At 58.6% G+C, this 15,160-nt stretch overlaps 1 pseudogene across 1 annotated transcript in view; it reads left to right on the top strand.

Annotated features, from left to right (window-relative positions):
• Nucleotides 1–10,757, top strand: part of LOC309857428 (sushi domain-containing protein 4-like) — a 67,054-nt pseudogene extending 56,297 nt beyond the window's left edge. The window contains exon 5 of the transcript in view: nt 10,723–10,757. The product of the transcript in view is annotated as a sushi domain-containing protein 4-like (transcript). The remainder of the gene's footprint in view (nt 1–10,722) is intronic.
• Nucleotides 10,758–15,160: the final 4,403 nt, after the last annotated feature.

The raw sequence follows: 15,160 nt of genomic DNA, 5'->3' as shown, positions 1-15,160 counted from the left end.
AGCTGCTCGAAACAGTCCTAAAACTTCTATGGAACACAAAGACATTTTGTGTTTCTTTTCTTTTTTTTTTTTTTTAACATTTTTTAACTTATTTATTTGACAGAGAGAGAGAGGGATGACAAGTAGGCAGAGAGGCAGGCAGAGAGACAGAGGGGAAAGCAGGCTCCCTGCTTCCGAGCAGAGAGCCTGATGCAGGACTTGATCCCAGGACCCTGAGATCATGACCTGATCTGAAGGCAGAGGCTTAACCCTCTGAGCCACTCAGGCGTCCCAGACATTTTGTGTTTCTATGGAACACAAAATTTCTATGGACACAAAGAGGCGGGACCACAGCAGCAGCCGGTCCTCCCCACGCTGCTGGAAGTGCAGGGGTGTCCACACCCGCTAGGGGCATCAGAGGGCCGGCCCGGAAGTGCCTTAAGTATCCAGGCCAGCCGGCCGCATGGGATGGGCGCAGCCGGAAGTGCGGGCAGGACGCCGGAAGTGCCGGAAATACGCCGGCAACGTCCGCAGGCGCTCACAGGGAGCGTGGCAAGCTGCGGAGCAGGATGTCCCTGAGGCGCCCGGCCGGCCTGCGCCCAGCCGCCTGCTCCCCCAGGCCGGCTGCCAAGGCGCTGAGAGAGCTCGGCTAAGGACACCCCACGCCTTCCAGCTCAGCCCGTTGAATCACCCCGTGACTCTTTTTCGAGCCCCTCGTTGGTGGGTGTCACGGGCGGCTGCGCACTTCGCCTCCATTGGCGTGGCTGAGGCGGCAGAGCTGGGCTTAGGTCCTGTGGCCTGCGGGATGGACTTGCTCCAGAGTCTGCAGAGCCCACGCCCCCGAGGCCGCGAGAGACGGGAAATGCGTGCGCCCGGTATGCTGACGGCTCTGCGCGGTGCTCCCTGATTCTGAGGGACTGCCGTCCAAGGTGGGTGTGCGCCGGACCTTCCACTGCTCTCACTGGTGTCCAGCTGCATCTCCAGCCCCCATTCAGCCCGGTATCCCGTGGGGTGCGACAGCTGCGTGGGCAACAGGGGCCAAGGACGCCCCCTCTCCACCACTGGGGGAGCTGAGGGAGGGCAGCCCCCGGGGGCTGGGGCTCGGGGTGGGCTGCGTCCAAGCTGGTCCTCTCTCTCTGGGACGCTTCGGGGATTCTCGGGGACTCTGGTGGCAGCACCCTGGCATGGGTGGGTGGTCCTTCCTTCCCAGGTGCCCCTCAGCCCTGGGTTCTTGCTGTGAACTCTGCAGACTCTGATGGGATCCACCGCCACCCATCCCAGAGCTGGCCTCTGTCCAGCAGACGTTCCTGCTTACCCTTTGGTGGTCCCGGGAGGCTTGTGTGCTGTCAGTGGGGTGCACGTGCTGCAGCCGACGTGGTCAAGGCTCGCTCAGTCCATGTCAGTCTGGAAGGCTGCCTTGGGCTTATGACCAGGGAGGTTTCCTCTCTTTCCCTGGGGGGAGGAGAGGGAAGGCACCACAGAACTCCGGACAGCCCCAATGAGTCTGCAGCAGGGGAGGGGTTCCTCCACATGCCCCCTCTGTCTCCCTTTATCCCAGGCACCACCTCAGCTGCTGGAGGCACTGGGCCAGTGGGACACGGGGGGCAGGGGGTTGTGTTTGGATCCAGGAGTCACCAAGGGCTTTGTCCGTGTCCAGTGCCAGTCTGTGGTTGCTGCGCCTAGCATCTTCACTTACCATGCCAGGATCCCACTGACTCTTGTCCCAACTGCACTCTGTGTGTTCTAGAAACATTGTAACGGTTTCTCCTGAGCAGTGTTGTGCACTGGGACCAAGGGCAGCCCTGGCATTGGGCCTCTGCAGGGAATGTTAGGTTCCTTTTCCAGGGTGGGCTCCAGGCGGGCTGGCTCTCCTGAGCTCTGGAAGCACAGAGGGACGGAGTCTGTTCTGGCCTCGTGGCTGGTCGGCGGGTCAATAGGCTCCTTAGTGGTTTGGCAGCCAAGATCTGAGACCATGGGATTAAGAGATACTGTTGAATCGAGAATTTTTACTTCTGACTCTTCCTTCCCTTTGGCTTTGGATGCCTGTGTCACTGGCAAGAAGGACACTGGTTTAGTCTTCAACCCTGTCCTGCCCTCGGCCAATGCAGCCCTGAAGGGCCCGAGATTTTCCTCACTGTAGCCCGCCGGATTCAAGCAGGGCTTTGAGCTGCTGTGGGTGAGGAACTGAGGTGGTCTTGCCAGCCTCTGCCTGCCTCCCGTTGCATGGTTCCTCCTAACCAAAGGAACTTAGTAAGTGCTTACTGTGTGTAAGTCCTGCTTTAGGAGCTCAGACGAGACATGGGGGAGAGGACCTGGCGTCAGGTGTGGGCAGTCCACAGACCTGTGGCTTAAAAGACAGCACTTCATGTTCTTGCAGTTCTGGAGGCTGGACATCAGAGGTCAGGGGCCAGCGAGGTCCATGCAGATGGCCGCCTTCTTGCTGGGGCCCCAAGTGGCCATTCCTGCCGTGTGTGGTGGGTAGAGGGAGTGGGGAGAGGGAGCTCCCCGGAGTCCCTTCTCACGAGGACACCAGCCATAGTGGCTCAGGGCTCCACCCTCATGACCTCTGTTAATCTGAGTCCCCTCCTCCAGTCGCTCAGGGGGATTTGGGTTTCAACATATGAGTCTGGGGGTAAGGGGGGGACAGAAGTCAGCCCTTGGCAGGTACCTGACACAGACCAGTGTGAATTTTGATGAAGGGGTACTGTGAGGCCTCAGAGCTCAGGGGAGAGCAGAGAAGGCTTCCAGGAGGAGGTGATCCAGAGCGGAGCTCTGAAGGAAGAGTGGCATGTGTGCAAATGTGCGTGTGTGTGTGTGTGAGAGAGAAGGGGGGTGTTAACAATCTGCTGTTTTCCAATTCGTGTGTTTTCTTAAGTCATTCCCTGAACGTTCCCCGTGGTTTGCTCTACACAGAACTTGGAGACACTGATGTGGGGCCCGGGGATGATCCGGAAGCTCACATGTGCAGTTTCCCAAATTACAGGCCGTAATGTTTGCTCTAACCTCATCAGCCAACTGCTAGACACTCCCAGTATTTGATTACAGCTGCTGGCCCCTAAAACAATCAATTGCAAGTGGGTCCCCGGGCCACCAAGTAGGCCACGTCTGGCTTAGGTCAGGTAAACATTGAATTACTGCTGGAGTGGGCCTGCGGAGTAGTGATGGGTTAATACCTACAGTAGTATGAAGTTGGCTCGGATTGCATTTTAAGTCGCTTTGCATCTATCTCTCCCGGGGCGGTTTCTCCTCTCCCAGTCGGACCTTTACTTTGTTCCTCCCCTCCTCCTTCCAACATTCCCAGTTGAAGCGCACAGGGCTTCTGACCTACCTGTGGGTCCGGGTGTGGTGGCTGGGCCTGAGCTCTTCAGGGGCCTCCTCCAGGCCGATGGGGTGGGCGGTGGCCAGGCCAGCTGAGGTCGGGCTCCCCACAGTCACCCGTCTACTCACTGCCTCCTGGGAGCCCTCTGTCTCCACCCACATTCTAGCTTCCAGATGTGGGTGGCCCCACTCCGGCGCAGGGGTGTGTGCAGACTGGTGTGAGGAGCCTCACATGCATTCGTTACCCGAAAAGAGTCCAGAACATCCCAGGCTCAGGGCCAACTGCTCAGGGCCCTTGCTCAGGCAAGGGAGGACACGGTGGCCAGGGGCTTGGGAAACTGTTTCTCATACTTAGGGTTTCCTTGTTTTTGAAGTTTTGGACTTAAATGCCTGGGCTTGGGACCAGAATGTGCTGGGGACCTTTGGGTGGAGGGGCCGGGCTCACCGGGATGGGCAGGTGCCTTTGGAGTCGCCCCGCGGTTAAACCTCTCGCTCCCCTGGCTGTGGCACGCGCCGCAATTTAGAAAGACTGCTGTCCAGCCGTTTCACTCTAAATAGTAAAACAATAAGTAAGCCTCGAAGAGGCAGCGATCATTTGCTGAGCAAGAATATTCTGAGTCGGTCTGATGTGCGAGGCTCTGGGCCAGCCAGGGTGGGAGTCAGAGATGAACAACAGGCAGGACCCAAGGCCTGCGTTGTCTGGAAAGTCACATGTGGGAAATAGTCATCTTTATTTCTCCCCCCGTGAAAATGGCAAAAATGATGCTTCTGTCTTAGTTATCTCTGTAATTCAGCACGTCGTTAGGACACATTGAAGTATTATGGGCTTTCTAAGTGTGATTATCTGCTATTGTTATAAACGGATAGCTTCGTGGCATAGGAGAAACCGTGTTTTTGTTTTTGTTTCCCATGATGGCTATTAGCAACATAGTAAATGTCTTGGTCGTTCAAACCCGTGGCCTACCCAGCGTGGGCCCTGGACACGCACCCATGCTGCAGGGACCTCGGAGGGCGGATTAATCATCGCTCAGCAGGTGGACTGGGGGTCTCCCAGCAGGCTGGCAGTGGAGCCAGGATGGGGACCCTGATTTCCTCTCCCTGAGGTCTTCCCTGTGATGTCACTTGCCTTCCTGCAGATAGGTGGGGGCTGTAACGGTGGCCACCTCCCAGGGGTTCTCTGGCTTAGACGAGGTCACATGTGGAAAAGCACTTACAGCGGTGTCTGGGCCAGCATGCGAGCTCCGCGGCTGCGAGCCATCCGTACCTCCTGTGCATCTCATTCTCCACAAATCCTCTTCAGCCTGCCTTGGGCAGGTGCTTTCCCTCACATCTTGGGTTTTAGACTTTGTGCATTCACGAGCAACTCTGTCCTCTCTTAAATTTCCCTTGGACACATTCATGGTTGGGGGGTACTCGGATAAGCTGGTACTTTCTTGCAGACTTTACTATGCAGCTGTTCTTGACCCCGTGGAGGATCTGTCTGCCCCATGTGTCCTCATCTGTCCCTGTGCTAGGTCTGTCCCCTGGGGCCTGAGGTTCCAGCCCCCGGAGGAAGGGTTGTGGGGCATTGGCAGTCAGCTGTCCACAGCTGGCATGGCAGGTCCCTTTCTGAGGGTGTGGGGAATGTGGTTGGTGGCGCTACCAGGGTTTCCCAACACACGGAGTGATGGGTCCCGAGGCCTGAGTGAAGAAATGACAGCTCCCAGTGAACACGGTTCCCGAGCCAGACCTGTTCACGCTGAGACCAGGGAGCAGGTGTCGTGGGGAACCCGTCATGTTGGGAAAGTCATGGTCCCGAGCACAGTCCATGGGGTTTCACTCTCCTGACCATGGATAAGTCATTAAAGCCAATACCAAGGCTGAACTGTGATGAAGCAATTGCTGATTTCTGGGAGAAAATGAATGAACTCTGCACACACTACACCAGCAGAGCCGTGGTCTTGCCATGCTTCTGACCTTGCACATAAGAACCGAGAGTTTGAAACCTGTCCTCACCCGGTACTTTTAGGAGAATACCTTAGCACAAGTGTCCAGCTCTGCCTTGGGATACCCCTCTGCGAAGAGTTATCACAGTATTGGGAAGAGCATTCCCATGAGAATCACCAAGGACTCACTGTGCACCAGGCACCGTCACCGGCTTTCCCTGGGACCTCGAGCTGGGATTCCATCCCGCGGGGTTTGGGACGCAGTTTGACGGGAGGTAATTCTGTCTCCTGCCGCAGTGATGGGGAAGTTCTGTGTTGAGTGCAGGCAGCACCGTGGGGTCCAGGAGTAGAAACACGGGTGGAGGGCAGGGGACAAAGGCAGCGCTGTCCCTGGGCAAAGTGTGAGGCTTGGTGCTGCTTGGGGGGGCCTCACTCTGGCCTGAACTGCGAGTGTGTTTTGGAGACATGTAGGTAAGAGACACGAAGCATTGCCAGGATGGTGAGCATGACGATGGTGACATGGTGGCCATAGGCCAGCGTGTAGTGGTTGGCTGCTTTATGCATGGTTTACGTGCTTTCCACATATTAATTTGTACTCAGGTACTGTGTTCATCTCCATTTTCAGACCTCAAACTGCAGTATTGGGATACAGGCGGGCTAGGGTGGTGGGGCTGGGGTCCCATCCTGGCCCGTGGCCCCACGGCCTCCCTGCTGGGGCACTCAGCCCCAGAGCCTTTGAGGGACTTGCCAGCCTGAGGGAGGTTAAGCCCAAAACCCCAGAGGAAGGAAATGACGAACCAGAAGCATAATACCCTGAACACCGTTTCCTTCCCAAGAACTCCTCGGGAAGCCCTCGGCGAGCACTTGCGGGACCCTGGAAGGAGCAGCATGTTTGAGCCATGCTTTGTAGCATATCTGTCCTCAGGTGTTGGACGCTGTCTGAGACACAGCGGTTGCCGTGACTGGGATTGGCGTCCAGAGGGCAGACACTAGGGGTGCCGCTGACCCCGGCCCATGCACCGGGTGGAACCACGCGGAGGCGCACAGCCCAGCTCAGCCCTGGGCCCGAGGCTGGGAAGAGCTGCTCTGGAAAATGGTCTGGCTGTGTTGGACACCGGTGGCTGGGGCGGAGGGGACAGGAAGCCAAAAAGATGCCATGAAGCAAGGGAGGAGCGGTAGTCGGAGTTCTCGTGACGAGCGTCCGTATGTGGAATGGAAAGTCGGGGAGAAGAGTTCCTATTAGGAAGATGGTGAATTTGGTCCCAAGACATCTGTGTTCGACAGGTAGAACAGCCCAGCAGGTGTATGAGAATGAGGACAAAGGGACAGGTGGGGAGACACATTGGTGCTGTGAAGGCAGATTTCTAGTCCTCTTCTGGGAAGCAGTAATTGTGATCAGTGTTTGTGGCCCAGAGAGAAGACTAAAGACCGGGAATTCACCAATGGCTCCCTGGGCCGAGGTGGGACTCAGGGAGAGCCTGGAGCCCATCTCCAAATCCCAGCTGCACAGCTCATGACCTGTGAGCTCATTGCTCAGGGGACCCTGGCATTCTTGGGGGGCTTGATGGGAACCCCGCTCCCTGCCCAGGGTTCCCTGGATTTTTGGGGGGATTGATGGGAACCCCGCTCACTGCTCTGGGGGGCTGGGGAGGTTGGACTTGGCTGGGGGCTAGCAGCCCCCCACTGGTGGATGCAGCCACAGCTCTGCTATTTTTAAGCGTCTGCCTTGCTCCGGTGGAGGCTGCCGGCGCCTGATGCTGAATCACGATCCAGCTTGCTAAGTGCGGCGGAGCCCATGGCCTGCCAAGTACCGGACAGGCATCTGGCTCTGCGTGGCGGGTTCCGGAGGTAGCCGGGGTTGGGGAGGGCGACACGACCCTGTGACGGGGGCCAGGCAGGCCCAGTGCAGCTGTGGTTCTTGTACGCACCCCTGGGTGTATAGACTGACAGCAGCATCTCTGCGAGTTACCGGATTGTGGCTGGCTGTGAGATGAGGACTGTGTGCATCAAACCCGGGTATCTTTGCCATCAGTGCTGCTTTCATTCCTTCTCCTAGAGCAGAAGGCACCGACGCGCGGCCATCAGAAGGCTGCCTTGCACACTGGAGTCAGATGGAGGAGGTTGCGCGTCTTTGTCTGGGGTCCTTCTGCATTTCTGAGATAGGAAATTTAAGCAAGTCTCCTGCAGGGGAGTCTCTCCCAAGGTAGGCCTGCCTCACTTGTGCTCTCCCTCCCCGAGCACCTGTAGGTCACAGCCGGCCTTGTGTACCTCCTGTGGGGAGGTCTTCCTGCTAGAGCCCCTGGAGGGCTCACCTCCTGGGAGAGCAGGGCCATCGTTAGGCCTGCGCGTGAGTGAGGGTTTGAAGGAGTAAGCTTCCCAGTCCCGTGCTCACCTCCAGAAGGCCTTCTCTGCACCCGTGTGCCTTCTTGCCTCTTCCCCAATGCAAGGGTGATGCAGATCATGGAGCCAGCCAGCACCCTGGCTAGCTCCATACCATGAGGGGTTGCTTTCCCCCGTCGGCTGAAGTGGCCCCTTGGAGGCTCCCAGAAGTTTCTAGAGCCTGAGCTGTCCATTGCAGAGGCAGGGTGGAGTTCCTAGTACTGGGCTGTCATGGCAAGGGGAGCGATGGACAGCATAGGCTGCCTGGCTTCTTGTACCTTCTTCCTTGTGGGATGCATGATATTGTGGTGCAGACAAGCATGTCACAGCCCCGGTTGAGACCATGGAGTCCTCCTTAGGGAGCATGATTAGTGCAGGAGGCTTGTGGGCCATCGCCCGGGGCAGGTGTGCCCTGGGCGAGGGTCATGGCGGCGGGCCTTAGGGGCTGTGAGGTTTGGCCCACACATTTCTTGGCCCATGGATGTGCCGCTCTCAGGCTTATGAAGCTCCTGGCGTCCCAGAACGGCAAGAGTCACGGGGTGTGAGGACAGGTTCCTCCACAGCGGTCCTCCTCGGCCAGCCCGGGACAGAACCGAGTCTCTTTCCTCACTCCCAGCTCCCTCTTTGACCCGCCGCAGTGTGCTTCCAGCCCCCATGGCTCCGAAATTCTCCTGGGAGGTGTTGCCCTGGGAGGATGTGGGAGTGCCAACCCACGGACACTGTGGAGTCATCTGTTCTCAGTGCCCTTGAGCTCTTTGTGGCCCTTGATGGCTCTTTCTAGAGACTCCCCTCCTGTGGGCACCAGGCATCACTCACCAGTTGTTCCTCCTTCTGCTCCGTCTGTCTGCCCGCACCAGCCAGTGCAGCCAGGTGTCAGTTTCCACCCAGACGTGGGGGTCCTCCTTCCCCATGGAGTTCTCCCTGCACCTGCTCATGGTCTGTGCCTATGGGACCTCGTCTCACCATCCCAAGTCTCCCTGGGCAGACCTCCGGAGTGTGTGACTTTGGGGTCAACCCTATGTAGACCCTCCTGAGATGACCCAAGGCATCTCTGTAGTGTGTGGATACCGAGCACCCTGTTCTCAGCTTGTGATGAGATGCAGCATCCCAGCATGGATCCCAGGGAGTCCCCCCTCCACAAAGGCACACGCTGTTCCTCCTGCCCGACCGAGGACAGATCTCATCCCCTCCTGTAGCACTTGACTGCCCTGCGGTCTTTTTGGATGTGAAGAATGTGCCAGAAGTGACACTGTGTTGTTCAGGGCTGACCCCTGAGGGTCTATCCCATGCTCCCACTTCCCTGCAATCCTGCCCCCATGCTGCTGGGGGGAGGGGCCACCTGCAAAGAGAGGCCCTCGGGGAGGACAGACAGCAGGCTCTGCCTGCTGGATGTCTGCCCAGCGTGTAGGAGAGCTCCCGACCCCTGCCGGCCAGCAGAGGGCCGCTGTGCATGTGTCCCTGCACCGTCAATCCACACTCACGGGAGATGACCTGAGCCTTTGGTTCCTAGCCCCCAGATGCTGGAGCCGCATTGGGCGACTGGAACTGGGAGCCACAGCAGGTTTTACAGGGAAGGTGTGCTGCCTTTGACATGGGTTTGTGATAAGTCTATGTACCTGATCTGGCAGGTTGACTGTGTGTCCTGAGGTGAGAGGCAGGGGAAGGGGTGCTGTGAGGGGAGACTGAAGGGGTCGTTGGGGAGCCCCCCTCTGCTGGGGACACAGGCATCACCTAGATCCCGGTCTTCCACTCCCAGGCGGCAGTCTACTGGGGGGTGAGCCGTATTTCCCAACCTCGCCGCAGGCCTGCTGTCCCGCCTCTCTGCACACATTTCTGCGCCCGTTGCTGGTGTAGGGTTCAGGCAATGCCCTGCACCCCATCCTCCCGTGGTGGATGTCCAGGTCACCCAGACGGTGGAGATAGAGCCCTGTGGGCACAGGTGGAGGCCAGCACGCTGCCTGGGGACCCTGCAGCCACACCCTAGGGATCCCAGGAAACCCGGGCAGACATTTGCTGGCTGCAGCGGGCCCGCAGTCCCACTCACCTAGAGTGGGGCCCTTAACTCCGTCTTATGGAGGGAGGGGCATCAGACACTTGGGGACCAGCTATGGCACCATCCCGGAGGCACTGAGTTTTTCCACTCCTGGCTTGGCTTCTCTTTCTACCGTGAAAACGCAGTATCTCAGACGGGACTTCCCCTCCCTGAATGCTGGGCCCTGTGGTGGGAGAGTGGCCGTACTGTGGTTGCCTCGGGTGACAGTGATGGTACCATTGGTGGCCAAAAGTCTGCGGGGCTGGGAGGGAGCCGTCCGGGGAACCCCGGGAGCCCCTGCATTGGGTTGTGTCCCACCTCGTGGCCAGCCGGCCATCAGGGAGGGCTGAGTAAAGGAGTCCCAGAGAAGCCAGAGGAGTCTGCGTAGAGGGCAGCTGGTTGGGGGGGTCCTTGAGGCGGCCTGGCTTGGGTGATCCCCCAGCAGAGTGCGCTGGAGTCCCGAGGGCCCAGCTCTGAGCTGGTTCAGCGCCGTGTGCTTAGGAACTCACTCATTCATGGTTCCTTCAGCCAGCTACCATGTTGTGAGGACCTGCTCTCTGCTGGGCCCGTTTCTCTGCATGGGGCACAGAGGCATGGACAAGACAGATTGTAGCCAGCCCTCAGGAGTTGGAAGTCCAGTACACAGGTGACCCTGGCCTCCTGCCCACACCCTGCGTCCGCAGGGGAGGTGGTCTCTCCAATCCTCTCTGCCAGGACGTCTGATGGCACCTTCCTGGCACCACACGCCGCTTTACCTGGTGGCTACGTGCCACGTTTGGCCGGTGGCTTGAACCTCTGTCCCCATTCCCACAAGCTCCTCTCTGTGTCAGCCTTTCTCATCCGTCCTGTGTGGACATGGACCCTCATGTGAGGATGGAGGTGTTCTTAGAGGAAATCCTCCATGTGAGGGATGGGGAGGTCCTGGCCCTTGGAAGCTCTGCTTCTGACACTGGGGCCCCTGGTGTCCTAGCACAGGTGTGACCTTCACAGCCCCAGCAGGGACGGTTCTATCTGCTGCCCCACATCCAGTTCCAAAAATAACATCTGTTAGACTCTCACGGACTTCATCTCTAACTTCTGTCCCCACAGCTCCTTCACGCTCACATTGACAGCATCTCCGTTCCCCAGCGTGGTTGGAAAAATGAGTCAGAGTCTACCACGTCTCCTTCTCAGGGCTGGTAAGTGCTGCAAAGCATACATCCTGTTTTCCTTTTTGTTGTTGAAGAATGTGTGCCAAATTTCCACAAGAGAGGATTCTTGTTATTAGTGAGGAGCTTTTATTAGGAGGGCTTTTTCCTCACTAGCAGAGTGGGAACCAGTAAGAGTGTTTCTGGGGTTGGGCGAAGGCTGGTCAGACGGAGGTCAGGAGGTCTAGTGGACACTTGTCGTTGGAGGTTGTTGCTGGCCGATCAGCACGAGGGGTTTGCCTTCAACCCATCTCAGAGCCATGCTGAGGGGCACAGGCATCTTGGAGCCAAGAACACTGAGCCTCGGACCCGTGGCCAGCTTGGTCACCCTCGCTACACCCCGTCCTCTGCTTCGGGACGTCCAGGTGGGAGGGTGACATCTTCTGGCCTGTCGTAGATCCTTCCTGACACGCTTCCCGCCAGCCCTTCCCAGCCTCCGGCTAACAGCCCCAGCCAGGTGGCCCTTTCCTGAACCCCCCGAGGGCATCTTTCCTCCGGGAGGCCCCGTAGAGCAACACTGGTGGATGTTTTTATGGGTCATGTTCTGAACGTCACACCCGAGTTAAATCTGTGCTGATTCAATTAGAACACGCAAGCTGAGGGACTTCTTCACGTTCCATGACTGGGTCCTAGGTGAGTGGCTTCTCTCTCTGGACACAGGTGTCCTCACTGCCGTGCTGCTAGCGAACGGCCGGGCCCTCCCTGCTCAGCCTATGTGCCAAGCGGTCTTGCGGCTGGATGGCAGAACTGGAAGCCCATGGCCCTGCACACACGGGAAACTGAGGGCCGGGCGGCGGGGGTGGCACACTGCTCAGAGCCACACAGATAGGCTTCTGTCTGGGGTGGGGGGTGGTCAGGCCAAGGCCCGAGGGGCTTTAGAAGCTGCACCTGAGGAGCTGGCCGGGGCTTGGGCCAGGTGGGGTCCCGGCCTCCAGAAGATGCCACGTCCTGCTGCCCCCAAGCTGGGAATGTGTGACATCCCCTTGCAGGAGGGGCTTCGCCGATGTGACTGGTTCAAGGTTCTCACTGGGGGTGGGGTGATCCTGGATTGTTGGGCCACACACCAGCTCCGTGTGAGGAGCTTCCTATGTGGGGGCAGGTGGGTCTGCCTCAGATGAGGTGAGACAAGGGAAGCAGAGTCATGTGTGTGCACACGTGTATATGTTGCTGTGTGTGGGCTTGTGTGTGGAAGAGACAGACCGGGAGCGAGGGAAGCAGGTAGAGGATTGCAGGCGCTGCTGGAGGTGGAGGAGGGCCCAAGGGGCAAGGGCACAGTTGTGTCTGGACTCCTCGGAGACAAGAGAACACACTTGCCTGGGGAGCACGGCCCCGAATTTAGACCTCGTGACTCCAGAGCTACAAGAGAGCGTGTGGTGACTTTTCCCGGTGGCCGCGGGAAACCCGTTAGAGGCATGAGAGCCTGCCTCTAGTTCAAGAGGGAGACGGGCTGTGAGCAGTGCGTCTCGGTGCTGACCGTGACCTCAGGGTGACGTGGATGGCAGTGGACTGGAAGCCACCATCCACTCTGAGTGTTCAGAAATAGCTTTCCACCGTGCGGTCCCAGTTTCCGTCTCCTGGAATGAAGAGCAGACATCAGACTTAAACTAATTCCTTCGCTGGCGGACCATCACGGGCTGGCCTCACGAGGTTCTCCGCCACGTGGACAGTTTCCATGAGACCGGGGGAATGGTTCTTGTGGGCTGCCCACTCCTGGACGCCCCCAGAGCCTTTGTGTGCTGGTCACCCACTGGCCTCCAGCGCTGGAGGCTCGCCCCAGCCCGTACATGTCCTACACTCCAGGGTGCCTGGTGGGGGTGGGGGTGCATCAGCTCTGCTCAGGGAGCGGTTGCCCCATGGTTTGACCAGGGGATGTGACTGGCCACCAAGGACCTACTTCCCTGAGAAAGGAGGGTCCTCCATTGGGCAAAGACTGTCAGTGATCTTTGCTCATCCAGGTGCTAAGGTCCTGCATCTCAGAGAGCAGCTTGGAAGGATCTAGGGCAGGTGGCGCACCCACCGCATGAGCTTCTACGGTGGCCTAATGGCACGTGTTTCTGCAGTTCAGGACTAGGGACCGTGCACCTGCTGCAGGCCATGCCTGGGGCTTGACAAAGCCACAGGCCTCAGGGAACTCCTTGTTTTGAGAAAAAGCTGATCTTTGCATGGTTTGGGCTGCAGGCCCAGCTCAGACGGGTGTGGAGGATCACAGGCATCGCCATGGATGCGGGAAGGGAGCATCGCCATGGACGCGGGGGTCTCTCAGAGGAGCTGTGTCTCCCACTCGTGCAGGAGAACCAAGGAGGGGCTAGACACTGTGACATTCCAGTGGCTTTGGGGCCATGAGCTGGGGTGCTCCTTTGGGTCTTTCTTGCTGTGTGGACTGAGAATCCCTGGGGATGAGAACTCTGTCTTTTGCTCTTTCTTGCCCCTTGGTCCTGAGGGGATGACCAGCAGGCCGGCAGGACCAGCACCAAGAACGTAGTCTTCCTCTCCGTCCTGCTTCCCCAGGGCTGGGCCCAGGTCCTCATGTCCAGGGCAGGAGCTTGCCCTGGCCTGGGGCTCCCCGGTCGGTCCTGGGGATGGCGTGCATGGTGCTGGGGGAGAGGCCTGGCAGCATCTGATTCCTTCGTCCCTCCCTCCGTGCTCGAGGGCTGCATCCCGACCACAAGCCTGGGAAGCTGTTCAGATGGTTTGGATGTGGAGACCGAGGCTTCCTTGGAAGGAAGGGCCGCATCCTCGACCCAGTGAGGCCATGTTCTCTCTGACCTCTGCGCCATCTCGCCCGGACCTGAGCATGCTCCCAGGATACAGGAGGTGTCCATGGCCCGGTCACTCTGTCTGTTCCTTGATGAGCTCCTGCTTTGAGGGCTGCAGAAGGTTCTGGCCAAGAAGAGGACATCCCCATCAGAAGGACAGCTGCCCCCGGTCTCCCACCTCCTGGGCCTTCCTGGTTGTCTGTCCTTTCTGCTGCCGGAGGAGCTCAGAGCCAGTAAGGCATCAGCTGCTGGGGCGCTGGCTCAGGTCCCAAGAAGGTGGTGTCTCTATGAAGTACGGGACTGTCCTGGCACCTGTCGCATGCAGGGCAAATTCTAGGTCCCTTGTCCAGGCGGTGAAGATGCCTTTCTTCCAGGGCTGGGCTCTTCTGGATATCCCTCTTCCCTGCATCCTGCGTGACGCATGGAGGGCTGGTCAGGCGCTCTGGTGCTGTGCAGTTTGGGACCAAACTCGCGTGCGCTGTTCTCGGCCAGAGCCAACCCCTTCTCCTCCATGTAGGGCCAGCCCGTCTCAGGACCGCGTTGCACAGCGCTTTGCTCGACCCAATGCAAACACGTCTTGTTCCAGTGGTTTGCCTTGCGGCCCATTCCTCACTGGTCAGAACCTTCTCTGAGGATGGCGAGCGTGTCACATCAGATTCTCGCATGCTCCGTCCTGGCACAGGAACGCTCACGGTATCCCTGGGAAGAATGGGTAGCACTCGGCGCCTGCTGGAGGGTTTGAGAGCACGTCTGTGAGGAGCTGCCCTGTCCCAGATAAGCTCAGGACCAGAAGGGGGGCCATAGGTGCGGGGGATGGGGAGCCTCGGACATTGCTGGCGGTGGCCTGGTGAGGAGCTCCCGACTTAGCAGAGTCACAAGGACTTGTGAGTCCCTGGCTATGGTCCACACCAGACCTTGAGAAAGCTTTTCTCAGTTGGTCAAGTCCCTGCTGATAGAGTCCACAGCGTGGAAAAGATCAAAGTCTGGTGGAGAAGGTGAGCACCAAGAGTGGTACACGTCATGACAGAGGGGAGTGCAGGCACCTGGGCACAGGCCACGGAGCTGAGGACTGTCATTTGACATAGAGAGGGTGAGAATCTTCAGGGCGACTCCTGAGTAATCAGAGAGGGCTTCCTGGTGGAGGTGACCCTAGCACAGTCTCAAGGACTTCATCATCAGTGGCAGTCGTGCAAAGGGAAGAGTGGGTCGTGCACAGTACTGACAGAGGCCGCTGGCATGAAGTCCCCGTCCCGTGTGGTGCAGCATGGTGTGTGGAGAACTCGCACATCGTGCTGCAGTTGGAGCCCGACATGCTTGCTGGAGGGCGGTTCGGAGGGGTTGCTGAAGCACCAGAGGAACATGTTGGGCAGGAGTCAGGGAACATTTAGGGACACATCCACCTACAGAAATCTCGAGGCCTGGTGAGAGCTGATGCCCCTCCCATGCTCCTCACTGAGCAAGCAGGTGGGACCCACCCGGGCCCTGGAGGACAGGCCTCATGTGAGGCTCCCTTCTGTCTTTGGGCCATCCTGAGATCCTGGGGCGCAGAAGGGCAGGTTGGAAAAGGCATGAAACAGGTCAGGC

Source organism: Mustela nivalis, assembly GCF_964662115.1.
Source record: "Mustela nivalis genome assembly, contig: HAP1_SCAFFOLD_700, whole genome shotgun sequence".
Classification (NCBI taxonomy): Eukaryota; Metazoa; Chordata; class Mammalia; order Carnivora; family Mustelidae; genus Mustela; species Mustela nivalis.
Note: the sequence above shows the minus strand (reverse complement) of the source record. Positions and strands in the feature narration are given on the sequence as shown.